Source organism: Anastrepha ludens, chromosome 3 (assembly GCF_028408465.1).
Source record: "Anastrepha ludens isolate Willacy chromosome 3, idAnaLude1.1, whole genome shotgun sequence".
Lineage (NCBI taxonomy): Eukaryota > Metazoa > Arthropoda > Insecta > Diptera > Tephritidae > Anastrepha > Anastrepha ludens.
Genome location: NC_071499.1, coordinates 51,934,945 through 51,940,944, shown reverse-complemented (window position 1 = coordinate 51,940,944; position 6,000 = coordinate 51,934,945).

The window sequence follows — 6,000 nt, the reverse complement described above, 5'->3', positions numbered from 1 at the left end:
GAAGATGAAAACGGTACCTTAAAACACCTCCTTTGCCGCCGCCCTGTTTAAGAAGAACTCATTAAAACTGCCTTGGACTGCCTGAGAGCCGGGGTGTCTCACGTGCTCAATCAAAAAACAAACAAAATTCGCCTTCAAATTGCTTTTCAGCATCTCGCGCGCCATCGAGCAACACGCGATCATAAACAGCGCGTTTTATACCGAACCATCTCCAGAGATGAAAAATGGTGCCTATACGTCTATATGAAACAAAAAACGGAGTGGGAGGCTCCAGAAGATACGCCAAAGCCGATAGTCAAGTCGGATCTTCAGTCAAAGACTGGGAGGGCATGGTGCACAGGAAAATGTTCTAAGAGAATGCCATGGTCAACAAGGAGCTCTACGTTGCGCAGCTACACCACGTGAATGAGGCTATTGGACTGAAAATACCTGATCGACTTGATCAGACCTTACTCCTTCACGACAACGCCTGGTCCCATGTTGCACAAGTCGTCAAAGCCGCGCTCCAAGAACTCGAATGGGAAGTCCTTCAGATCCGCCGTATTCTCCGGACCTTGCACCGACCGACTACCATCTTTTCCGCACCCTGTCAAATCATATGAAGGGACCTTCTATAACAAAGAGGTCTTTAAAAAGTGGCTCAACAACTTCTTTGACACCAGACCAGGCGGACCAGGTGGTTTTATCGACAGATTCGAATTTTTTTAACATCAAAAATGCCGGAACGGTATCAACAAATTGGTCGAGAGGTGGAAGGAGGACGTTAATAGCAACGACGAATAAATAATTGTTACTGTAACAGCTGATGGCGTGCAGATTTGGTTTTGTCGATTCCGTTCAGGCATTTTTGATGTTTAAGAAAATGTCGAAACTGTCGATGAAACCACAATCAAAAACTTTAGCGACCTGTTAGTAGTCATAACATCGCCAGGACCTAAAGATCGAGCATAAAAACAATTTGCGAACAGCTTCCAACCAAAAAATGTGGGCCTTCGGCCTTCATCACTTCTTCAGCAGCGATGGTTTTCTCTACGAGCTAATACAAGATGAGAATAATGAAAAGCGATTGTCAACTAAATTTTAATCGATTCTTGCATAACTTGCGCTGTATTATTGTCGCCCTTTTTGAAATTCACATGAATATAGTAGGTCGGTATTTCTTAACTTAGAAGACGAGTAAGTAACGGAATATCATACTAGTATTTAGGACTTCTTGAAATGTGCTACTCATTTTGCACGATATCCTGAAGTTTTTTAATCATCTTTAAATATTAGCCATTCTCTTCTGTTTACTCTGTGGACAAGTGGCTTCCATTGGACCAGGGTTTCATCATTATTTTCTGGTCTGGTGTTTGTGGGTTACATACTAAAAGTACGAACCAAGTAAGGTTAGATTAGTTTACAACGGTTGTCCACTATGGGATACACTTCCAATCAACAAGAAGACTAATGGCGCATTGTGATGAGTATGGATTAAGTACAATGTAAAAGCGTTTCCAGGAACCACCGATAACAATATCAGCCTTGATATTCAACGGAGAATCTCTCTTGTCAACATGTTCTGCTTCGGACTAAGTAGGCAATTAAGTAGTAAAGTTCTCTCTCGACGAACAAAACTAACACTCTACAAGGCTAACTAACACTCGATGCTGTATCAGCTGGTGATAGTAGAGGAAGAGAAAGGCCTCCTCTGTGTTGGAGAGATCAGGGGAAGAAGTACTTGATTTCACTTGGTGTTTCCAACTGACACCGGTTAGCACGAGAAAGAAAGGTCTAGCGCGCTTTGTTAAACTCGGCCAAAATCGCGTAAGCGGTTGTCGCGCCAATTAAGAAGAAGAAGAAGTCAAGCTTCGCATCATTTGCTGTTCATCTTACTTTCACTCACTAAATCTATAGTCAAGCAAATCGCTTAAGAACTTTCTCTCAGAGGTGATATGAAATGTTTTTTTTTCTGTTTTTGGCGGTGAGGTTGAGTTAAAAATGTCTGCGCACCATATAGTAACCGTCGCTACTACGTATGTGTGATGATTCCATTAAAAATATCCCTCCTCTTCTCTTGGATTTTTCCCTCCACCCCGGGACTGCTTGCGCATTGCTTCGAGGTAGAGGGCCAAGACAGCGTCCTAAGAAGGACACTTACTTACTCACCCTGCGTCAGGGTCGCCTGTTTTGAGAAACCTATGCTCAATGCTCTTCAACATAAGTTTCCCTTTCACGCTTCTTTTTTCGGATAATATCCTCCACGAAATTTGCGACAGAATTCCATTTTTCTTCGTCCATCATGATTTTCCCGATTAGTTCGTCAGGTGTAAATATATAAATAGCACGTTGCAGAGCTGTTCTCTCCATGTTCCACCTCTCGCATTTAAAAAAGGTGTGCCCCGCTTCATACGCATCATACTCAGTATCTCCATATACGCAGTTTGCCCCTTGAACGCAGCCACTTAACATTTTCACTTTCTTGTTTATATGGTCAGCATTTAGGGATATTGTCAACATGCACAACACTATTACATATAGGTAAGGCATATGACTTTGACGCGTTCAGACATAAAGAGTTTTCATTAGCCCATACAGAAATAGCAGACAAATCGCTGTTTATTTTGAAACATAAATCTTCAACGAGACCAAAACGACTGGACAAGTACAATTGTATATCACCAGCATTCTCATGGGCATTCACATACTGACAAACGTTAAAAACATCATTGACTAAAATACTGAATAAAAGTGGACCAAAGATAGACCCTTGCGGAACCCCAGTGTGTACGTATCTAGACTGAGATGTTAATTTATTGGTCTTGACCTACTGCGTTCTGTCACTAAGGTAGCTGGCCATGAGCTTCACCGCACTGTCTTTGAAGCCGAAATAGTGTTTAAGCTTCAAACATAACAATTTGTGATTCACTGAGTCAAATGCTTTAGAAAAGTCAAGTAAACAAAGTAGAGTCAAGTCTCCGTTGCCAAAACTAATTCTAATGTCGTCCAGTATTTTAACCATTGCAGTCGAGCAACTGTGACTTTGTTTGAAGCCAGATTGTAGTGGAGAGAGTAGACGATTATTCTGTACAAATGATGAAATTTGCGTGGCCATCAAGTTTTCGCAAACTTTGGAAAATGTGGGCAGTATGCTGATAGGTCTATAGGCACCAGCATGAATAGCATTTGTCTTTTTTGCGACTGGGAAAACTATAGCCTTTTCCATACTGCTGGGCAACATGAATGGTTTATTATATGGGTAAGGGGTCCTATTATATATTGGATGACTATACGGACGAATTTTAGCGAGATGCCATCGTCGCCTACAGGACTAGACTTTATTTTGGATAAAGCTTTCGGGACATCTACCTCACTAACTGTCATAAATTGAAACTGTTCTTTTAGAGTAGCGCAAGGTGAGAGCTCTTTTAAAATAAGAGCACAATTTGTTTTCTTACCAACACTAATAAAGTAGTCGTTAAGTTCATCAAGATCAATCTCACATTCGGGACTTTCCTTGCCAGGAATTTTAAATTTTTTTTAGGTTGCGCCACAGTTCTCTTGTTGGAAGTGACGGATCAAGTTTTGACTAACTGTACCAACGTTTCGCTTGTCGTATTATTGCAGTGGATTCTTCAGTAGATTATACGGGATCTTGAATTTTACCTTTACGGCTTCAATTACGCCTTCCCAACTCAGACTGTTGAAAGAATTTCTAATATCCAGAGTGGCTTGTAATATTAAATGTTTCGCCACTCAACTGCAAAGCGAATTAAAGAACTTTAGTAGAAAAGTCGCCTACGTCTTGACGAGATTACCTCCTTGACGTATGCTTAACAAGCTATGCAGACCAATTCTACAGGTTCTACTAAAAATAAATATTTTCGCAATATTTTTTTTTTTTTTTTTTTTTTTTTTGTCTGGACAACTAGCAAGTGCAGCACTCAGACATTAATTGAGTCCATTGTACTACACTTGGATTCCCTTTTAATTTTCTTTAAATCTACCCGATCTCCGAAGAAATCTGAGTAGATCTTGTGGTGCCAAGGAGCCAAGATGGTCGCTTCTTAACACATCAGTGCCAAAGACCTCAAACCTGATTCGAGCGAAGGCGGGGCAGACACACAATGCAATCGCAATATTTAATAATTTTCAAAATTTCCACAATTTCCATATCTCCAATTTCAATATTAAAGTGCTTGCATTACAAATACTTATGAACGTAGCATACTTTCGAGCGTTTAAGCGCGCGAATGCGTACACTTTAGTTTGACATTCAATAAAAGCAATTCAAATGCACACAAAAGCATGAAATATGCAGTGTACATACATATACACCACCATTACATATAGAGTTATAGAAAATATGTAGGTAACCGTGTGTATTTATGCTTGAATTTAAGCGCATGTTTGTCTGCAAGTGTGTGTGTGCGCGCGCTAGTTCTTGGCTGCTGCCAGCTCGTGTCTGTGACATGTCCTTGAGCTAAAAATCGCGAAAGCGCGCCAACTTCTTCAACTACTTTGTTTGGAGTTTGTCTGACATTATTGCTACTCCCTATGAAGTGCTACCCCCTGCCGCCGCCTACTGTCTCATCGCTTACCCCCTTGAATGCAGCCACTTAACATTTTCACTTTCTTGTGAACTTTTTATTCAGTAAGAAGCTGTTAGACGCTAGCAAATATTTCTCGATACCACCCTTGTTCGCTTGGCGTTGGCTTACAGCGTCTCGAAGGCATAACCGCTCCCGTTCTTGTGCTTGTCTCAGCCTCCCAGATGTCTTCGAATGTCTCCAGCCAATACACTTGATTCCTAGCAGCGCTTCTATCGAGCTACCATACTTCGACTACTACTCGTACTACTACACAACTTTTGTTGTTGTTTTAGTTGTTGCTCTGCTGCTCCATTAAACTTGTTGAAAGGATTCTTTGCTGCCACCAGCTGTTTGCGGTTTGTTTTGTCTGCGAGAGAACCACGACGATTGGCAGTGCAGTTAGAACAGCTATGTATTTATGTATGTGTGTATGTATGTATGTATGTATGTATGTATGTACTACTTCTAGTACCTACAGCCAGATGTGTGTAATCAAGTGTCTATGTATGTGTATGTAAAATCTCACTACCGCCAACGAGCGCAGATCTGAAGTAGTAGAGCAGCCGCATTGCCGGTAAATGTGCCCGCAAAACTTTCCATCTTTGCAACAGCTGCCTGCACAATAGCGACTCAATTCCAATTCATATGCATTAATAAATATATTTTTCCGAAGATGTGAATAAAATAATCTACCACATATACCTACATACATACATACACATATGGAAATAAAAATAAATAAATTACTTTGCGTTCCGCAATTTCTCTACGCAAGGAAGTACAACAGCAGATGCAAGTAACATTTAGATCAGTGTTACAAATGCATAGCGCTACATCTTTTATATTGCCTCATAATACTCGTATACGATATTGAAACTACTACCTCTGCGAGTGATGAGAACTTAAGACTAGCAAATAAGCTATTCCATGAAAATCGGGTACAATGGGCGGTATCAACATTCAGCCCATACAAATCTCCTGGTCCTGATGGGATATTCCCCTATCTTTTACGGCAGGGTGCACACCATATTATCCCTAATTTAACCAGACTATACAAAGCAAGCTTACTGCTAGGATATTTGCCTACAAAATGGGCTGAGGTTAAGGTCGTATTTATCCCAAAGGTAGGGAAAAAACCCGAACAATTGCCTAAATCATACAGACCAATTAGTCTCAGCTCATTTTTCCTCAAAACAATGGAAAAGATAGTTGATCAGTATATTAGGGAAAACAATCTAGCTAACTTCCCACTGCATCGACTTTGCCTATCAACAGGGAAAATCCACTGAGACTGCAATACACAGTCTGGTAACAGTTATTGAAAAGGCTATTGAGTCCAAACAGATAGCTCTATGTGCATTTATTGACATATCAGGGGCCTTTGATAACACTTCCTATGAGGCAATCTATAATGCTCCATATCTAAAGG